This window comes from Haemaphysalis longicornis, unplaced genomic scaffold (genome assembly GCF_048455015.1).
Source record: "Haemaphysalis longicornis isolate Haplotype H1 unplaced genomic scaffold, Haemaphysalis longicornis Haplotype H1 scaffold_1, whole genome shotgun sequence".
NCBI lineage: Eukaryota > Metazoa > Arthropoda > Arachnida > Ixodida > Ixodidae > Haemaphysalis > Haemaphysalis longicornis.
In genome coordinates this window covers 418,702,942-418,725,394 of record NW_027526203.1, presented here as the reverse complement: position 1 = coordinate 418,725,394, position 22,453 = coordinate 418,702,942, and the positions used below count along the sequence as shown (strand labels likewise).

Genomic DNA, 22,453 nt, shown 5'->3' with positions numbered 1-22,453 from the left:
GAAGCACCACGATACTTAAGATCCTGAATCAGCCTTGAATGCGAATGCCACCCACCATGGCTGACTGATCAACACGTAAGAATGATCATATAGAGCCCGGAGGTGCCCAGCAGCATGGCAGATACACCTTTTCTGATAACAATTACTCTGTAGAGGTGAGTGAGATCATGCACTGACTGGAAAGACTGAGGAACTCTCTCCAGACACAGATCTCTAAACTTGGCAACATGACAAACAGCACCTCTCAACCACCATGTTCAACAATAAGTACCTTCAGAATACTTTATGATTCAGTTCAGAAAACAATGAGCGATTTACCAAGGCTTGAAATCCAGATGAGGAATCTTAGACTTCGGAAACAACGTAAAGAATCACGAAAAACCAGACTTAATCATGCTTGATAATGATATGTCACATTAAGTGGCTGCTTAGCAAGCAAACATGGGGAACGAGCTTCATAAGGACATTGAATATCACCCAGCAATTCAACAAAGGAAAGCTTTTGTGAAGACCTCCTGAGACCACTCTTAAAGTGTCGGCTAACGTTCAAGACAAAGAGAACTTTGGCTAGCTTTGCTAGAGGAAGTACTACCAGCCGTACACAAGCTCCAGCGGAATCCGAAGACTCGTGCAAGGATTTGAGTACTCATATGTGGTAAACAGACTCTGGCAATCCAAGTAAGCTTCATTGCCTGGCAAATACAGGGTACATACCAGGCAACACAACTGTCGCTCGTGGGGAGCAGTGCTCCTCTCACTTGCTCAAGCCTCAGGGACTCAGACTCCGATATGTATCAGCACAGCCGCGAGAAGAGGGTCTTCCCAACAACCGGTCAAGACAATATGAGAGCAGAGTTCTTGGAGCCAACTGGGTTCTCAGTCATCAGGGCTGTGGGAGTAGGCACTCCTGAACCGACCGATACCGTCCGAATTGCCAAGCCGACTTCCCTGCGGAAAGGATCAAACACGCCCGAACAAGGCTCGGCAGAAAAGGGGTTCCACTGGAAAAGAGGGTGCCGGTGGGTGACCAGTGAGGGTTCATCCTCCAACGTCCTTGTTCGCAAGTCATGTGGTATCATGAGTACGGTGCCACGCATGGCCAGCGAGGAAGCCAGCACGCACGTGACCATGCGCCAGCCAAGATGACTGCCCCCATGATTGGCGAAGCCTAACTAGATGTGCAAACAAACCATAAGGGCTGTTGCCTTCGAGCAGGCTCACCCGAGCCGGGCTCCATCGCCTCCGTCATGCGTTTGGTAGCGGGGTGAAGCGAGCGGCCAGCAAATGTTGCTGCCTTGAAGATGACGACCAGAAGCCAAAGGCAAGCTTAACTTGTTTACTGCATGGCGAGAGATGAGCTGAAGTAAGACAGGAACAATGCCCTTACGGGCGAGGTTACAGTACTAGAGCAGAGTGACAGCATTGATTCACTGCTCCAACAGGAATGAACTTCAGCGGTTAGGTGCTCTTATTTATACCCAAAGAGCTAACGGTCAAACAAGCCTTCCCTCTTTTTGCACACGACGCGACATGGTACAGACACACACAACGCACTTTCCAGAGTTCGTAAGGGGTCGGTAATAACAGCGCATGCAGAGTCCGGGAAAGGGGGAGAAAAGGTTTCTCCACAACAACGTCCATGTCTTCGGACAAGTCTTTGCATGCCGCGTCGGCCACCACCGAAGTTTGAATTATGCAGACAGCGAGGCGCCAACGACCCGGCCTTTCCCATGCACATTGCAGCGTGTTAGGATCCGTTGGCTGTCGCTGCAAACCTGAGTCACCGACACAGAGGGGCCCACTTGAAAGGCGCACATAGTGGAGGCTCCCCCACAAAACAGAAGAGCACTGCACGAAGCTTGAAGCACAGCGCTGTGCTGATTCGTAACAGGGCCAAGGCATTTCTAAGCGAATGTTGTGGAGTCCACTACTGAACTCTTTAGCAGCTCTTGAAAATATTTTAATCCATGCCGACAAATTTCTTACAATGACCGTGACACAGGTCTATATACAGTTAAAACCCGATCTAACGAAGTCACCAGAAACAGTGAATCATTTCCTTAATCAAGAGCTTCGTAAAATTGGGATTGTCATTTTACATGCAGTTGATTCCATAAATTCGACGTCTAAAGGGAGGTGCATCCCAACAGCTATTATGACATCATAACTGTGGCGGCCACAGCGCTCGCCTGCTGATAATTTAGCAATGCTCTAAAAGTCTGCAGTGAAAATAATAACAATAAAATGCTAAGGGCTCTGGGAAAAACTAATTTATTTCCTGTCAAAAAAGCCTTTTACGCACTTTTCGCACCCGTTCAAGACAGCATGAATTAGTATTTCTGCTTTTTTATCGAGGGTTAGGACTTCCCTCTTTTTCTTTGGGGGCTCCATTTCTTCGCAATGCAGGTCAAATAAACAGAAAAAACAGACCTCGTGCATGAAGTAAGTAAACCAGAAACAGAGAACAAAGATCCCAGAGAATAGGCAGGCGCCGGGAGAAACCATGACACGGAGATCTACAATGTAACCTGTCGCACAAGACGTGAAGAAAGTGCCAGCACCACTGCTGGTGCCATCTAGTATCGCTCACTGAAAACCAGCTGGGACTGCTGAGTCTATTTCAAGAGCTAAGTAAAAACAAAACTACCTAGATGCCTCTTTTTTGCTTTGTTTTTTTCTGACATGGCAGAATAATTTTCACGGCATTCTGATGCGACATTTTAAATTGCTCCTTTCTTAAACGTGTCTGTTTCTTTAAATACTTAGTTAAAGGGGCCATGCACACAAAACACAACCAAACACAATGAACCAAACACCAGTTTGGTTCATTCAAAAGATGGCCTCGTTAGAATCAAACTGACACCACTTTTAATGCTCACTTTGCTGAAATAAGCTATCTAATTGGGAAAAAAAGGGAATGGCCATGCGACCCACTAGCTCATTTCCCACAACAGAATTTATGATGTCATACGCCCCGCTGCGCGATTGGCTGAGGCCGGCCAAAGCAAGCACAAATTAGGCATGGCTTATAAGCTTGTCGAACGCGCTATTTGTGCTTAAATGTAATGCGTATTCATTTTAAAGCAGTAAGAATGGTGGAGTAAACAGTGAAAGTTACGAAAATACACGTAAACATAGAAGTACCGATGCGCACTGCTGTTGGTACTGAGCGCACTATGCTTGTTTTAGCTGCGCAGCAGTCCGCCACTTTAGAGTTGTCTTTCACGACACTGGCCGATTGGCATAAGCGACGTTGTCTTACGTGACCCTATTTGTCAAGCATACCCCATGTTTCACGAAACAATTACTTTCTACAGTAACAAAAACAAGCCAGGTGCAAATACGGTCAAAAACAAAGCAACGGCGGACAATGGTCCATGGGAGAGTGTGGTAGCGCCATCTGGGAGAACTGACGGTAAGCAAGGCTGCAGAGCCTAATGACGCACTGGAAGTTCGTTTGAATGCCCGCTGTAGTGGCTTCATGGCAGAGACACAAAAACACGATTTGGCAGGAGAATCAAAATTTTCCCCTGAATTGATGAATTTCTCGGTGAATACAGCATCATTTGCTGCCGGACAAGCGCTGGGGGTACGATAAAACGCAAAATCTTTTGCATAAAACAAACTTGTATTTTGCCTGCATGGCCCCTTTACATTGGGAATGGCGCTGAATGAATGAATTAATTAATTTGTCGTCAAAATGGAAAGGAAAGACTACCAGCAGGTGTAGTTTGTCTCACCTAAGGGTGGGCACCGGAACGCCTGCTGGTGTGGGGGTGTGGGGAACGGGGACACAGGTATACAGGAAAAAGAGAGAGAGAAGGACAGGATACATATATACATATATATACAGGACTAATAAGGACATATATGTACAATATATGCAAGACTAAATGCTAGGAACACTAAGGAAAAGAAAAAGAAAAAGCCCACAAAAGAAAGAAAGAAAAAGAAAGAAAAAACACGGCCACAGTTCAGTCTAACTGGGGAGAAAGTGGAGAGCCGGGAGGAGTCCCGTGGCATCCAGGTAGGACCTCAGGGCCTCATGGACTCCGTCCTGCTCTCTGGCGGCCACAGAAACTCTTCGAAGGGCCAAGCCCTTCCCCTGAAGGCTACCAACAGTTCAGCCCTCCCTGCCGCAAACTGGAGGCACTTGAGGACCAGATGCGGCAGGGTCTGGCCAGCTGCCCAGCAGTGGTGGCACTACGGGTCGTCGACCAGCTCCAGGCGGTGTTTTCACTCGGCCGTACCCACGTACCCCACGCGGAGCCGCAGTACAGCAGAGTGTTGCGGTCGGGGGGCATTCGCGTGGCCCGCACGTGTGGTGGGGCCTCTCCAGTGGCCAACCTCGGGTCAGGGTGCTGGGCCCGCACATGCTGCTGGATCAGCAGGCGGGCGTCATCCGCAGCTGCCTGGGCCACCATGGGCGAATAAGGCAGCTCATGGGCATCAGCGGCCAGCTCGTAACTTTTGTTACTTTGAGTTCATAAAAGCACTGAGCCATAACACGTAAGATCGGGTTTTGTTAGATCGAGTTTTGACTGTACAACGTTAGCCTGTCGGTCAAGTCATGCAATAGCCATTGAACAAGTGTGCGCAGCAGCTCAATGAGACAGACTGATTAAAACTTTTTGAGCACGGGACTAGAGATTAGGAATATTCAGTTTGATGCCTTTATTTACACACAGAGAAAAGACTTCAAGCAGGCATCCTCATACCAGGATGCCTTGAGCTCGGGCCACGTAGACAGCCCTCCTGATCAGGCACAGTTGATATTTGAAGCCAGAGCTGGCTAAGGCTTTCTCCCAAAGCTCTGTAGAAATATAAAGGTCTAGGGTGTCAGGCAGGCGCGCAGCCAGGATTTTTGTTCGGGGGGGGGGCTAAGGTTAATCTCCCCCCCCCCCCCGAAAGAAAAAAAAGCGCGGTAGTTTGCAAGCGCCCTTAAAGGCTATGAAGATAAAATACATGTTTGGTTCATTAAAAAGACTGCCTTGTCCCGATAACAATGATATCAGTTTTACAGCAAACTTCAAAGGAATTATCGATATATTAAATTAAACATTTGAAGCAATGGCGAATCCCCGCCCACTTTCCGTCGGCGATTTCACTATGACAGCACAGGATCTTGTTGGACGATTGGTGCCCAATGACCTAAGTCACCGCCAAGGAACATGACTGCGCGATTGTAGAGGGGCCTCCATTGATCTTATCATTTGAATTCCAACGTGCAGTTAACGCACTCACAACTACGTTTTAGTGCTAGCCTCTATATATACCACTCCTGCCGATGTTACTTCACTGCAGCGCTAAATTTGAAAATTTATGATATTTGTTGCATTGCTTTGATTGAAAAAACGTCTGTAATTGGAATGGAGCTGTGCGAGTTACCAAAGGCTAGTGCTATTAAATTGAACAAGGTTGTGTTTTGTCTTCAAATAGCTCTTTAAGGTTCTCTCATGACATTGGTGTTGATTATGATTGTATTTGTGCCAGGTTAAGTTGTAAACTGGGCGAAAATCCGCAGACCGTGTGGTACAAATCTATGCCCGTGATACAGGACGTACATTGCACGCACGGGAACCTTGTGCAGGCGTTTCATTAAACGGCCATAGTTTCATGCAATTACTTGCTTTATTTCAACCTGTGGAGTATGATGAGTGTGACATCCGCAATAAAATGACGTAGGCCATAATAATTAGACTTTTTATTTAGTTGTTCTTGCCCAAAATGAAAGTAAAATGTTTTTGCATTCAACGTCCGTACATTAGCTGCCAGTGTAAAGCCAATGGAGCTCATTCTGCGCAGTATACATCGAATCTTTGCACTTGCGTTATGTAGCGCAGGTCTTATCCCAAAAAAACGAGAGGCTATGAATTATGCATGCAAGAAGCGTTATATCACTAGCAATAATTTCAACAAATATCAACCCTAAACAGACAGACATCACGCGCAAGAACAGTGCTGGTAAGGGCGAAAATTACACGAACTTGGCAGTATTCGTCCACACGCAAAGCGGAATAATTCAGCCATCGGCATTTGTTAAGTCATGCCAGTTTAAATTTGCGCTTCTGTTTTGAGTCTCAACGCAGTCCATTTCGTATACTATAGCTTCTAGCAGGACTCGGGGCGGACATGAGAAGCTTGTGCTTTGCAACATAATGAATCTGGTTGACATTTCCGCACAGCCCAAATGTAGTCTGCTGTAATGAGCTTGGTGTTCTCAAATAGTTGCATTACTACCGGTCAAGTTTTCAATGCTTCGTGAATAAATGCCTTATAATGTGCCTGAATGCGTGTACTATCAAGTTATACCTTTTCTGGAGCAGCCACCCTCTTTAGTTACCACTCCCACATGAGGTAGAGCAAGTCACTGCAAAGTTCGCCATTCAATGCTGTATCGAACTTTATATTTAGCAAGAAAAAATAATAACGCAAATACGGCGATGTCTGACCATACTCTTGTGGTTAGGCATGTTCTGTGCAAGCTGAGCAAAATATTGCTGCGTTTTGAATTTTGTCGTGAGATCTGAGGAAAGAGTTATAATGCGGTCCTACCATTTTGGTTTCAAACTTTAATGAAAGAACATACATTTTTAGCTGACGCGTGCGCTGCCATTTTTCAGCCGAGTACACACTGCCGGTTTTAAAGCTAAACGATAAAAAGTATTTGCAGTTCATGAGCAGGGGCAACTCTGGAATGTATAGGGCGCACAGAAGTTTTGTAGTTTTCGATGCAGCCGCGGGAAATAGAAATTATGTTTGAAATCTCCTTGGTCCACCAGAAAATGGAGGATTGGGCACCTGTGCAGAGCCAGCATGACCTTCGGGCATGGTGCGATGCCCGAAGCAAGTCAGCATTTTATTTCCCGGAGTGCACCAAGAAAACATGCGTATTGGCATGGCCCCGCATACAGAAAGACCAAAGACTATCATGCTTTAGCATGAAGCGGACAGTAATGACACAGTTAAACTATTTCCTTGGTTGACAGCGACCGTGATGTTCAAACTAAAGCATGGTTTCTGCTACGACAGGATAGATTGGCTAAAAATTGCAAATTTGTTTACCGTGATAATTCCTCGGTTATTTCGGTTACTTTTAAGAAATGCTGACGATTGCTCAAAATGTCCTTCATGCAACATTTTAGAATGTATACCTAGCAGTTGTGGATCCAGGAAGAATCACATCAGCGCGCACCCGTATGTGTGTGTGTGTGTGTGTGTGGGGGGGGGGGGGGCGTAGAGGGGAGGACACGGGCGGAGCTGTGCTGGTGCTCTTGAGAGGGCCTGTTGTATGTGGCCCGTTTATTTAATTAGGAAATTCTGTTGTCATGCACGACCGATTGAGCCTTGAAAGAACCATACTCCTGCACCCACAGAACTTCAAAGAAGGCCAGGAAGAGTTAAAGGAAAATTCTACCAGAAAGGCACGTTCGTTTCTTCGCCACCAGTACGAAGGTCCTTCACTTGCGCTGTGCACGCTGCTATGGTTTTAAAATTGGGTGTAGCAGTGGATGCACGCGTCGATATGAAACGCGGTAACAAAAGTCCCGATAACGGGCACACCATGCGACAGCGACTATCTCACATGGAGTTTCGTCCCAGTAAAAGCAAACTATTAAAACTGCAGCCAGAACAAATATATTTTTCACTCTTCATGTACTGATACTAACGCTGTCCCGATACACTCTGAGTAATCCTCTCCAGCTTCGTGCATTATAAAATAGTTGGGTGTTTACAGGAGTTGAATTTACGTTTTCCCTCATTAAAAGTCACCTATCCGCTCCACCGTGGGCGCTTTCAATTACCAATTCAAACGCAAATACTGCATTAGAAATAAAACGAGGTAGACATTTTTTAGCTCGCAGACACAAAGTACTGTGGTATCGTGTAAATATTAGGAAGTGAATATTTAAATATCAAAGAATGCATAATTGATCTGCACCGCACAACTTAAATTAACGTACAATGCAACCTCCATCGTCAAAAGACATCAGTGATCATGTAAGGATTAGTCACTGGAAGAAAATGACTTACAATTCGATATCGCCGTTGTCACTCCGGCCCCTGAATATACACTGCTCTGGGCAGCCGCCGTCCAGGAAAAAAGCGGTCGTGGAGGGGCTTTAGTTGTGATAGAGGTCGAATATGGCCCTCTGATTGTTGTTAATGTCGCGACGCCGTCTGCCTGTGGCAGAGCTGGTGACCGTAGTGCCTTCACATTTAGGATAAAGTCTGGGACTGGCTCGGGGAGCCGCAGCGCGCCCTTTTTGTCGACCCGCTGTTCTCCAGTTTCCTAGGTTAGGGGAGAATACCGCCGAACAAATCTGCCTAATCGCGGGGGTGAAATTGACTGTCGCTACATCGCCGTCGGGAGGGGACAACACTCAGTGCGCGCAATCTGATCCCACTCCAACAAAACCCTCCCGGGCTCGACAGAAACGTGAAAAAGGAAGAATGAAGGGCTGACGCGAGGAAGAGGGGCGTACCTTGCTGTGTGTCTCATTCGCAAAGACCCTCTGCCCGCGCACGGCATTCATCCAGCTAAACTGCATGTTTCAACCATTACGTATCCCCATAGCATTCTTAAGTTACCTTGCAGGAGTATTGAATGTGTGCCCACGGCCGCTTGATCTCCCCCTTTCTAGGAGATGGAGCAGCCATGGTCAGCCAACGCCGCTTGCACGTTGTTCTGCTTAACATACAAAGATCGTCTGTTCCCTTTCGGGCCTGCATTGTACCAGTCTTCAACCATCAATGGCCGGCAGTCCCTCTTTTTTTCCGCCGCGAGTTAGTGAGGTCCACTCCTTGCTTCCCCGGCCGAGTCAATCTCCTCTGCTGAGAACGACTCAGCCGGCCAATTATTCTCTGTCTTGCTGCATGTCTCGCACAAAGGGATACAACGCATGCCTTTGGCGTCCCGTGCGCTGAGCTTACCCGAAGGCACCGTCACTTTTGGGGCTGCACCCCTCCGAATTCACCCTCAGTGGTTCGCACCCCTCAGGCGCTTCGTTTTGTCACAGCCGGACTCGACTCCCTTTCCGCACCGCAGCGCGGAAAAAGAGTCGAATCCGGCCGTGCTTTTGTGTAAACACCCATGCGAAGGGCAGACATGCACTTTCGTGGCATTTTCGTAGCATTTCGCGGAAAGTGCCATTAGTGGCACTTTCGAAGAATATGCAGCTTTACAGGCGACGTACCAGGCATACAGGCAGCACGGCAACAGCCGGAAAAATTTCGGGGGGGGGCTGAAGCCCGGTCAGCCCCCCCCCCCCCCCCCCCCCCCCCCCCCCCCTCCTGGCTACGCCACTGGTGTCAGGTGCTGATTTTTCGCAACCTGGGTTCTCTGCAGAAGAGGCAAAGCAGAAAAACTTATGTGGGGCCTAAGCGGTGCACCCTATATTGTTCTCCTGTCCCTGGGTAGCAATGTGTGCTGCGTAATTGATTGATCGATTGATTGATTGTGGGGGTTTAATGCGCCGACGCAACGCAGGCGATGAGGTGCGCCGTAGTGGAGGGCTCTGGATTAATTTTGACCACCTGGGGATCTTTAACGTGCGCTGAAATCTCGTACACATGGGCGTTTTTGCTTTTCGCCTCCATCAGAAAAGCGGCCGCTGTGGACGGGAATCGAACCCGCGACCTCGTGCTCAGAAGCACAACGCCTGAGCTACTGAGCCACCGTGGTGGGTGTGTGCTGCGTAATTCCTTGATGCAAAACCAGAAGATTCATGCCCTCAGGATCAGCTTGATCAGCGCTGGCCCAGAGGGTTAAATCGTAAGCCACGAGGTTGGGAATCGCGTTGCAGAGGATGCTGCTATGAGCTGGTGCTTATAATCTTGAGTGGTCTCGACGGTGGTCTTCGATTCATTATATAATCAGCCATTTGCAAAGTTGCAACATGGCTGCTGAGAGTCTGTGACAATGGCTTTGGCATCAGTTTGGATTAGCACAAGAGCTATTGCCACTTCCTCGCCTTGGAGAGGGTTGTTTCAAGGAATTGAGAGGCTACACCTTTATTTCATTATTAAAAATGACAGTGGCTGCTATGGTTGACCTTGTGGTTGATCAGCTTCACTGGTTAACCATCTGTACGGAGTGCATGGGCACATTTTTTAAAAAAACCCCTTTTATTGGTGCATGTTTTTGCAGCATGGATAGAGAAGAAAATAGGCTTCAGGGCTAACTGGTGCGGCATAATCAGGAGTCACTGGTCTCAGCAGCATCTGGCAAGGCAGGTATTGAGAATCCAGGGTGCAGTAATTGTTTTGCCTTCCTCTTAACAAAGGAGTACTGGCACAAAATTTCAGAACTGGGATAAGTATGTAAAAGGCTTCCTTTGTATATGGAAATACCTCCCAGAAAGTTTCAACAGTAACGGTTCAGTACTATAACGTATTTTAATTCCATTTTAATCTTTGTGCACACGAGAAAGCTCAGAATGGATTCCCTTTCCCAGTCGGCATCAGCATGGTGCAATCTGCTCCTCTTGACCCCAACTGCCGATGTGAGGGTTTCCACGACTTGGCCAATGCGCTGACTGCGAGTGGCACGCGCTGTTCCGCCATGTGTATCACGTCACGGTTTTGGGACTGACGTCATGCTGCCCGGTGCATGGAGATGTTTGAGACCACAGCCGGTTTGGCAGGCGTGCATACACACCGGCAGTGGTGCGACGAGAACGGTGACATCACGACTGCTCTCTGTCATGGCGGCCGCCTCGATGTTCGTCTAATCGAAACCGAAAAATACACGAATAAACAAGCCTGTAAATAATTATTTACACTGCTATCGACCGTATAATGGGCCATTCTATGATTAGTGGGCTGGTAGGCACCCATAACAGCGAGAAAACTCAACACGAAAATTTCGTGTCAGTACTCCTTTAAAAGGAGTAGTGACACGAAATTTCAAAGCTTAGATAACTATGTAAAATGCTTCCTTTTTATCAGGAGATATCTCCCCACAAGTTTCAACAGTAACCGTTCAGTATAACATATTTAAAATCCATTTTAATCTTTGCCCGCACGAGAAAGCCCACAGCGGGCCAACATGACATTATCTGCTCCTTGCCCCAAACTACCGACGTCGGGCCGGCTGCGGTTGGCATGCGCTGCTACACCGTGCGTATCACGTCATGGTTTTGGGACTCGCGTCATGCTGCAACCTCGGTCGGTCTGGGTGCGCTCGCTCGTGCGCACGTCCAGACTGGCAGTGGTGCGACAAGAATGGTGACGTCACGTGCACCCTCCTGTCATGGTGGCCGCTCGGCGTTCGTTTTGTCGAAACCGAAACTGACACGAATAAATGACGCCATAAATGATTGCTTACGCTACGATCGACCGTCTAATATGCCATTCTATAATTAGTGGGCTAATAGGCACCCATAGCAGCGAAAAAAATGTAACACGAAAATTTCGTGTCAGTACTCCTTTAAGGTGGTGAGGTGCCTCGAGTGCCACAGGTTTCCATTTCTTCCTCCTCCAAGCCATAATTGGATGACAGGTGAGTTTCATCAGCGGCAGCGCTCAGTGACACACTCACTATCTGGTACGGCATGACTGCTGACATTTGAACTAGTCACACAGCCAGCGTGTCAGGGCTAGCGGGGCGGCCACTACTGCAAAACTTGGAATGGTTCAAAAATAGAAAATAATGCACCTACGGCATCAAATTTGGTATCACCGTACCCACAGTGACTTATAGGAACATGGTGGCAGCATTTCTTTAGGACACCGATGTTTATTTCCGTCGCAGTTCGACATTTCAGTCAAAGTTGAGGCGAAGCACTTTCGATCGGCTCATTGTCTTCTTCATCCATCAAAAAGCGATGAAAGTAAGACTGCTACGATAGGGCGCTAAATGAAACTGCCACACATTTACAAATAGTACAACAAATAATGTACCCATCTTTGAGACAAAGAACTAGGTTTATTGCTGTTAAGGAGTGAGCTCAATATGCAAGGGGCCTAATACGAAAATGGAAAGCCGTTCTTCAGTGTTCATTGGCGCCGGTCCAGAGCGACGCTAAGTCGTGCACGGTGGCACAAGCACAACGTTCCGAGCCATGCGCGTGCCCACAACAGTCCCTGTGCGTGCCAACGTGGCACTTCTTTCTCGGCGCCTCTATCATCATCATCTATACTGTCCATGTTGGCGGCAAATTAGAAATCCACAACAGGGCCATTGACATTCATCCAAACCCAGTCGAGCCAATGTGATAAACCAGTGCAACACAAGAAATCCCACAATTTCGTTCTTTCCACAGAAAAAGGCTGAGTTCAGGATTCATTGCTCACTCTACATGAATCCATCATTACAAAGTAGCATAGGCTGCCAAAGCACTGCTGTAGAATAAAGTTGCTGCAATGTGTGATATCATAACTTCACAGCACCATGACCTGCGTGGTTGCTGCTGTAACATTAGAGCGCTAGATGAGAGCTTAAATTTCCTACTGTATGTATTTCACGGATTGTTTTAGAGGTGCTGCTATCTCTCAGGAGTTGTGAGAACTTTTGTTCTATCATGGTTCTACCTTCCAGGCCTTGTGGGAACTGACTGTCATGTGGCATAGCTCTCGACTCAGTTTGTCCATCTCTGGCTAACGGGGCTTTAGGTGCCCCCATGACCTGTGCTTGTCATCGTTTGCTCCCTTGAAGGAGATTTTATCTTCTTTTGTGCATCGCACAGTTTACTACTGATAGTAAAGTGCTTCTTGTAGTTGAGGTATCGCCCCCTTGCTACAGAAGATCCCTGGAACTGATTTGCTTATCCTTTTTCGGTCTCCGCTCCTTTACTACCCTACAAGCAAGTGACGTCTCTAGTTACAAGGACAGCTCAAGCAGTGATTAGTTCGTTTTAAAAGTGGAATTTTTACATAGAAAAATTCTACCACAACGGCACATTTTTTAGGAAAAAAATTCGGCCCTGAAATGGTCAACGGATTGCAAGTAGACTGCTGAAGTGACCATTACGCCTGTTTCTTGAGCGAGTTTTGTCTGCCTATCTGTGTAAGCATCGTCAACACCGGCATGAGGATGCAACAAGCCAAGGCCCTGGGTCCTGTTCCTTAAGAGACTGTGAGCTTTGTCATCAATTCAAATTTGCAGTGGTGCAATAGGCGACATGGAGGTAAAGCAAGGCTAGAACATGATAACTGGGTGCCTGGAGCCCAAACAGGAGCCATAACAAGTAAAAGCCAGAAGCTGAGGTGCACAAAATCACTTGTATGTCACTGGGTAGCCCAGACACCGGGCGCACAAAACCACCTGCATGATGAGCCACTTGGGTTGCCCATACACAGGGACAGCACATACAGCAAAAGGAGGAATGCACTATAGAAAGTGGACAGGACGTAGGCACCAGGTGGAGTTATGGAAGGGTTGCGTGTCACAGTGAGCCGGACATGCGGGTTTAAGATGGAGCTCTAGACACAAAAAACGAGGTTTGTCTCGGAGTTCTCATAGCCCAGGGTCTTCGAGCCGAGTGTAAAACAATTATTACTGCCTGTTCAACAGGGGAAATAACACAACACTGACTGCTGTAATTGCAAAATGGAGTGCCCCCTGCAGCATTGCCAATTCTTTTCATGTAATGGATGACACTGGTGAACTTCTAAATAATGGCAAGATGGTGGAGCTTGTGGGCCTCACCTGTGTGATGCAGCACAGGCTGCCAAGGTGCCCAACATGGGTTTGAGCGAGCCAAGCCATGTACGGCAGCGGCGGCCCTCACCACGCATGTGCAGTCACTCCTCAGAAGTAGCTCCTCAGAACTGGATTTCATTCCGGGTTTTCCACGGTACAACAACTAGCCCTGGTATGACACTCCTAGCCCTGGGGCAGAGAGGGGGTACCTGCCAACCGTACACGTCAAGTCTAAAAGCCCGACTGCCCAGGGCAGATATAATCAGCCGCTGTTGGTCCACTGGCGTGAGCCACTGAAGCGCTGCGGGTGATAGACCCTGAATAGGACCAGAACCGACCACCAGACTGACCAAGCAACCAATAACAACTCAAATCACCTGCGCAAGCAGGGAGCACGAAACCAGAGGGTAAATGCACATCTGACTCCCAGTACGTAGCCAACCTCATGCTGGTAAGAAAACGGCGGCCGCTCCAGCCGAAGCCAGCGAGCTGCGTGCACGGTACCTGGACGGAGTTGGGGATCGGCCGTCTCTCCTGGGTCAGACCCGTGCGCACGCCTGCTGCGAGCGAGCCCTTAGGTGGGGCCCCTACGTCGCCCCACGTGGCCCACGGAGCAGCGCGCATTGGTCAACCCGTACCCCCTTACAGGGGAAAGGGTGCGAGGGGGCTATCCTCGCCCCTCTGGGAGAGGGGATTGCGGGCTATGGCCCGCATGATGGGAGCAGTCCCATTAATATCCCCACAAGCTCCATGGCAATGTGTTTCAGAAAACTTAGCAAAAAATGTAAACAAGCCGCTTGCACTACGTCAACATTTGGAGCTGATGGCCTTCCAGGAACCACCAGAAGGCTCGAGTGGAGGGGCAGGTGGCCAGTAGTGTCCAGCCAAACACCATGCAACAAGCCTGAGCTGGCTGCAAGTTCCAAGAACACAAGGCCAAAAGAAGGTACTCATCAGTGATGTGCCACTGGAGATCAGCTCGACTGGTACACTGGGGCATCCATCACGAGGCACACCAGGGTGTCACTCCGAGAATAGATAAGAAGCACAGCCTTGACAGTGCGCTTGCTTGGCGGCAAGGAATATTGTGTCTCTGGCTGATGATGAAGCAATTGGCACAGTGTGGTATAAGGCAATTGCAAAAGTTCACGAGTTGGAAACCTGCCGAGCTTGTCTTCGGCTAACAAAAGTGTGTGATGGCCTGAACATGAGATGACAGTGGCAGAATGCGTCAGAAAATGTAGTTGCATAAAAATCAAGTTCAGACGCCCCAAGGACACAATTTGGAAAATTGACCCCAAGCCCACACACTTCAATGTGCTGAAAAGCCTCACACAAATGATGCACATGATCTTCAAAAGTGTGATTTGTAATCTCAAGGGTGTCCATGTAAGCAAACAGTGCCAGAAAACAAAAACAAAAAAAGGAAATTCAGATCTGAAATGCTGAAAAATCTGGCCAGTATAGCACAACACAAAAAGCGTCGTACACCCACATATATAACATATACTCGAACAGTCTGAAATGTGTTATTGTGGCTGTGTTTGGAATGGCCAAGGTGCCCTCAGGAATAGCACACAAGACGGAGAGGGAAAACAATGACCGACGGTCCAATATACAGCTGGTAGTGAACTTTGAATGCTCTGCTTCCCGTAAAGCTAGTACGTTTAGCTCTTCTCTTTTCCTCCTATTTAGCAGCCCCTGTGAAAATAGAAAGAGCATTTCTAATAATGTCTAATAAGAGCACAATAATTTCCGGCTTAATTTCTGACTACATTATTAGATCCGCCTGGAATCAACAGCTTCTAACTAGAAAAATTCTTAGTCTAGCAAGAGATGATTATTTCCAGCTTGCGGGTTTTTTTTCTTCTAGCTGTAATAACAAATGCTAGCTGGAAGTAAATCTCAATCCAGCTAGAAATGAACTAGAAACTGAATTTCTAGCTAGAAATTCTGCCTATTCCTAGCTAGAAGAAATTTCTGGTTCAATAATCTAGCTAGAAAAAACACATTTTAACCTGGGAGCTCATACGGCTCGATCACACATCCCACCAGAGAGCACTACATGATCACCCGGGGTTCTTTAATGGGCACCAAAATCTCACACACACTACTGTTTTTAAGGTGATAGCCGTATTACGACATTTTGCAGAATCTATGATGGCAATAACACTGCCATGTACCAAAAGAGTTTGGCAATTCATTTCCTGTGTGGTGTCAACAAGACTGCTCCCAGCTATGGGGACATATCTTCCTAGATGAAACCTCCAATGAAAATGTGTATGGTCATTGAAACAGTGTGGGACCACGAACATTCGAGGGCAAAAAAATATAGTTTAGGTTTGGCACCCAACATGGGTGCATTGATTACAACCTGATCAAGGCTTGCTACGCAAGCCTTGATCAGGTTGTAACCCTTGATCAGGTAGCCTTGATCAGGTAGCTACATTTTGCGTACCAAAATGTGAAACGTGTTTGTAATGTCCGTGGTCAGCGTTCTTACTTCGTTTCAATTGCCCGCTGAACTGTTGCCATCGAATGAGCAACGCTGCAGAACCAGCAGATACTACTCCAGGGCGAGCTTTGTAAGGCATGCTGCTGGAGTGTTGAGGAAGTTGACACCAAATGAGCCTTCAGACGCCATGGCTTGTCCCTCAACAGGATGAATGCATGACTGGTGATAACCACACTACAACAAGAATATGTGCTACCTCAACAGCCGGTGTGCATGGCGCAACAACTGCATCAGATGTTGATTGAGAATGGCGTGGTAAACGCTGCTCTGCGTGAGAGGCCTAAAGTGACATGACGCGGGCCAAAGAAACCCAAAGCAACAAAATGCCAGTCTGATACAATTGCGAAGGGATGTACTGAACAAAGCTATCACTCTGCACCACCTATTTGATTCCGCAGGAGGTCTTTGAGCTTTTTTTTTTTTGCATCTCACATCTATCAGAAATACACTCTGAGTCCGAGAATCAAGCCCCCGATATTGTGCGACTTCGAGGGTTCATTCAGCGAGTTAAAACTACTTGCACATTTGACAGCTTACATTTGTCTAAGGTATCCTGGTATCGCTGTGCCTCACCCGAAAGACAAGCAACTAAATAACTGAATATCACATCAGAGGCAGACTTGCACCAGTGAAAACAAGAAAGATGTTTGCAAATTTTCACGCAGTACCGAAACGTATTGATAATCCTCTCTTAAAATTTTAACCTTGGCTATTTGCCAGCTGATGTCATAATTTTATCTCCCAGTACCACGTGTGAGACGTCTGATATGGGCACAATTTTATTGGATTCCGGTTGCCCCAGCTTTTCTATACATGTACCACAACTAATAATGTTTTATAGACTTGTTATATGCTGCCACTCTAAATGTCATTTCCTACCGTACAAACGTGCTGCCCTGAAAATAAAAAAGGGGTTAGCAATATACACAGAAAATTCTTACTTGTGTGCAGCAAGTGCGGCGGCCACCTGGAAGTACTGCAGTGGTAGCAGGGGGAAGCCAAAATTGAAGCTTGGTGAGCAGCGGAGTGCCTGCAAACAGGGCCAATAACATTAATGAAAGCGGCTGAGGCATCAGAAAGCATAGGACATTTGCCTCGCCACGTTTAGGATATGCTTCAAGGGCGCAAATGCCGATTGGATTGATACGTGCAGGGCCCCATGAACCAAAGCCACAACCACAGCAATCTGCAATGGGCACAAGGTCCATCTAAATCTCTCACTGGGTTCGTCAATACGCACGGAAGTACAACCACATGGGTCTTTTACTGCTTCACTTCTATATTTCTCTTCAGTACACGATAGGAAAGTACAAAATACACTGGTAGCCAGAAGCATGGATATCTGTATCATACCAAGCTGCCATGGTGGTTACTTTTAAAGGGAAGCTCATTTTTGAAGGGAAGCGGAACTTCTAACTTATACAGCCGATACTCATATTACCTTGTAGGATAGCATCTATCACTGCAAAGTGCGCAAGACAAGTTAATCCTCACATGCTGCATTTAATGTTATATCTTGAAGCAGAAGTTGAAAAGAAAAGCAGCATCTTCATGCAGTATTATGAACACAGATGCATCTCAGCACCAAATGGACAAAGGAAAGCAACTGAAGTATAAAAAAGCTTATCAGTACAAAGAGAAGCTGTAACGGGAAATACGTGTTAAAAAAAGTGCAATTTATCTCAGCATAACCTAAGTAGTGTAGGAATAGAGACAGAAAACCCTTTTTTTTTAATTTATGTGGCATGTCTAACCCATGCCACTACAAGCAGCGTTAAAAAAATGGAATGTAATTGACATTCTATCTCTGACTCAATTTTTTTTTTCCAGTGGCATGAAACAAAAATTTAAGGTTCTGCATTTAGGTCACGGAGGACAAACAAATTCAAATTCTGTGGGTTTTAACCACTGAAGCTACACCCCGGCTATGAGATGCCCCTAATAGAGGGTTTGAGATTAACTTTGACCTCGTAGAGATATTTAATGCGCACCAAAATCTCGACACAGAAGTGTTTCGGCTTTTTGCCTTCATCCGTAAAATGCTACGGCAGCCGGAATTGAATCCGTGTCCTCGTGATCAGCAGCACAGCACCTTAGCCACAGTGCCACCATGGCAGGTAAACCAAGGAGGATACAGAGTTTTTTTATTCTCGTCACCTTTAATGCAAAGTTGTGACTCTGCAAAAAGGAGGAAATAAAAAAGAAGAGAACGGTTATAAAATATGAGACCACCAGCCTATACTGTGGCCATTTCTTATGCAGCACAGATGGACTTTTGCAGCCCTTGAACTCTGTATGCTCTCCAGCCGACACATTGGTTGCAAACCACAAGCGACCATGCAACTCGGAAGATGTTGGAATAAACTTCTCTCTCTCTCTCTCTTTCCCCAAACTTTTATGTCATAGCACTTGTTAACAATTGCACTGCCCTCGCTGACAGCCCAAAACTGCCTTGCAACCAGTGTAAGGAAAAAGGTAACTGCTTTCAGATCAGTGTAACCAGTCTCTTACAGGCAGTATCATGCTCTCAAGCAAAAGCAGATCCATCTTTGCAAGTAAGCACGTCATGTAAGAACTCAAGCACAATACCACAGGCAGGCAGCAAGATAAAAGTAAGACTGCAGCACCAGAGCTTGCCTATAAAAACAAATTACTAATGCCAGCCCTAAAACAGAATTTGTGAATTCACAGCCAAACCAACGCACTGCTGCTAACCATACTGCTCCTAGTGAAAACACTACGCAATTAAAGGGCAAGTCTAGAGATGTAAGTTTTCATGAAATTTTATGGAGCGTGAAAAAAAGGAGTCTTTTTCATGTTTTTTTTTCCAGGAAATTATGAAGAATTTAGAAAAGACGATTCCGCGCACATCTATAACAAATTCGACATGCTTCGGTAAAAGCCTTAGATGTCCCAACAAATGCGAAAAGTGACCGTAGTTGCTGGAGACCACCCGCATAAAACCAAAGTTCAGCCACTGTAAAAAGAAAATAAGTAAATAAAATATACATGGAAACTTATTTGCATTCGAATGTGATTTGAACCCGGGTCTTCAAGAGCCGCAGCCAAGTGTGGTCACTATGCAGCACTAACCCTGTACCATGCCAGGATGGGACAAGAACTTGACAGCACCACAAACACGATGCAGCAGTGAAGAATTCTTCAATAATCGCTGGCTTTTGCCCTCACATGAGTGCCCGATAATTTTTTTCTGTTAACACTGAAAAGAATATAATTATTACTTGTGCAAAATATAATTGTTACTTGCTGCATCATAAAGTCCCAGCAGAGCTTTTGCTCTCAAAATCTGCATACGATTTCACATCAAACCATAGATTTCAGAAAGCGTTTCCCTCACTGCAGATTGGTCGTGTCACAACGAATTTCCACGGAGAAGCTGTTGATTTTTTCCAATACTACGCTGGCATAATTTTTGCATAATACTTTTGATTTTTAGTAACAATATTTGGCTTGATTATAATCATGCTCTTTGTGTTTTTTAGTATTGTTACTGCTGTTAACCACAATAGGTGTACTTTTCGTTTGTAATTGTTGGTAGGAGGTCCCTCCCCAGTCTATGACTATGGGACCTCCTAGAGTTATTTATACGCTGTACCATTTCAACTGAAACAATAAACTAAAACTGAAACTGAAAAAACGAAAAAAAACCCTGTTTTTTTTTCCTAATGCTTTCCTCTTTTTTTCAACCGCTCACATCTCTAGGCAAGTCCAAACGCACCCATCAGCACTCTAATGGAAGCTGCGACAAAATGCAATACAAGGGTGCCTTTCATCTTCATATTACCATTTCATTCTCTACAAGCAATAGCGTGTTTAAAAATGAGCGTGTTGTGGGCCTCTCTACAGCATTCAAAACTGCGCCAAGCATGCACAAAATGACTGTTCCTTGCTCATGCCAGATGATCGAGCACACACTTTCTCAAAAGAGCTGTGCCGGTGTGCACTTTCTGAAAATGTGTACACGTAAACTTTTAGCAAATGAGCACGCACGTACGAAACCTAGAATGATTAGAGCCACTCCAAACAAACAAGTTTTTGTTGGTATGTAGCTAGAGATAATAGTCGACACTAAAATAAAACTAGATAGACATTAAAACAAAACTAAATACACAATGCAAAATTGCTGACATCACCTTGTTTTTAACTAATCTCTCACATATGAAGTCGCTGGTTCGACGCAAACCAGTCTGGTCGGGATGAAGCATGTTGCAATAAAAAAGACACACCTACCAAAAGAAACTGCTTAGACTGTAAAAAACTAGCAAAAGAAAGACGTTCAAGCTCCATTGCGGAAGTCTTGTTCACATGCTTTGGCAGTTTGTTTTGGTCGGTGTCTTTTTTTTATTATTAGTGCATCTTTCAGCTATGATCGAGTTACACCACCCTTCTCAGAAAACTGAAGTGAACATTACTATTGTTGACGTGACCAAGTAATGCAGAGTAACTATTTCCAACAAGGAATTTTGAGCTCCCATGGCACGCCAAAATTTGTTTTCTTGCTTAAACGGTATTTATTTACAGAAATATTCCTTTATAAATATTTCTGTAATGACATACCCTATAAGGATATTTATTTACAGTAATAAATACTCTTTCCGTCTCCCATCCAAAAGCAACATCTACAGTTGAGATAGTTTGTAAAACGTGGAAGTTTAAAAGCGCACAATTAAGGAACGAGGGACGGACAGAAAGCGCTTGCTTGTGCCCTTTCTGTCCGTCCCTCGTTCCTTTTGCGCTGCCGCGATCACTGGCTTTTCATTAAATACGCTCTTACACTTTTCCTCTCCACTGCTTGCAATATACAGGGTTTACTTCGATAACGCCACATACAATTTAAGAGTACATGAAATGGACCTGCATACGTTTTCGAATATTTAGTTTGTGTGTGGCTTCACTGCATTTTACGTACAATCTTGCAGTGCGACCTTGTTTTGTTTCAAGCAGCCAGCAACATTGATATCCTACGTATCAACGATTACGATACGTCTAGTTCGTTAACAAACCTCTCGGTGTAGTGTGCATCATAGGAGCCAGATCACCTAATTCGGAGACGCCACCATTTGAGCAGCGTCAAGTTCACTATCACAATGTGTCTCCTTTTTCATTTCACTGTGTTGTGCACGCATTTCTGCTTCTCGGTGGACGAGGCGCACCTCCAGTGAGAACACACTGCTGTTTCTCGACGATTCCGCTACTTGACGTTGATCTCACGAGCGCGGCGCGCTAAAATCTCTTTCATTCAACACGTTGTTTATTGATTCTTTAAACAAACAAATATAGCGCTTTAACAAAAATGCATGCTCATCAGTGCACGGAAGACGTTTTACACGCAGCGGCTGCCACGCATCCTCTTTCCGTCTAGTTCAACTAGTTGCGTCTAGTGAAGTGAAATTTTCATGTCCACTGTAAATGCACAAGTTAACGCTACCATAATTTCAAGACACAAACAATTAGCAGCAATGCGTGCCTCGTCACCAGAGTCCACGGATGATGTTTGCTCCCAAACGCCCTTGGTCCTTCGTGACGTGGTGATGGACAAGTCGATAACCTACGTGAACTGTCTTAAAAGTGTGCAGGAGATTATTTTCCCCCTCAGTCCCCACAGCACAAAACACGCAACGTGGTAGCACAGCTGGGATTTGGCTGCACTCGCTGCACTCATTCAGGCAGTGCAGCACCGCCTCTTCGATTTTCGAGTGCAGCGCGCGGGTGCAGAGAGTGCAGGATGAGTTCACGGCTTTCCCTGCACTTCCCAGGGAAGAGGTGCAGAAGCAGACGACAAAAGTACAGGTCCGGTTCTGCAGTAGCGGCGCCTGAGATGAACTTGCTGAACTAATTCTGAACGCAGAAAGTGCAGGTAGAGTGAACTATTCTAGTTCACTCTAGTTATCTCTGACTCTAGTGCAGGCAGCTTATTTAGTGGCTCTAGTGCAAGCCAAATCGAAGAGACCTTTCGCGCCGTAGGGTAATGTCACGTGCACTCATGCAACAGCCGTGTAGCTCTAGCCCTAAAGCAAAAAAGTTCCCAGCGCACTTATCAATTTGTTTTTAGTAATACTTTAATGGGCATCCTCGATTATCAGTCCCGCATCGTACACGGACTGCCCGAGACGCGATCCGGCGCTCGATTTTCCCGTCCGGACGTTCTCTGGAGTCCGGACTGCCCGCCGACCGTCCACTGGTAAATGGAGGAAGTATGAAAATTTTAATATTTGAGTACGATTTTATTTTTATGTGCGTTTTATTTATTGAATTTGCACTTTTGTTGGGGT

At 46.1% G+C, this 22,453-nt stretch overlaps 1 protein-coding gene across 10 annotated transcripts in view; it reads right to left on the bottom strand.

Moving 5' to 3' along the window:
- The window catches only part of LOC144155616 (TOX high mobility group box family member 3-like), a 483,094-nt gene extending 461,059 nt beyond the window's left edge, over positions 1–22,035 (bottom strand). For 2 of the 10 annotated variants that reach the window (XM_077687164.1, XM_077687172.1), the window contains exons 1-2: positions 21,649–21,837; positions 17,102–17,190 (exon numbers count right to left, since the gene is read on the bottom strand). The gene's annotated coding sequence lies outside the window, so the exon portion shown is untranslated. Of the gene's footprint in view, positions 1–17,101; positions 17,191–21,648 lie in introns of all 10 variants that reach the window. The other 8 variants (XM_077687161.1, XM_077687162.1, XM_077687167.1 and 5 more) reach the window with 6 other exon arrangements.
- Between the last annotated feature and the right edge of the window lie 418 nt (positions 22,036–22,453).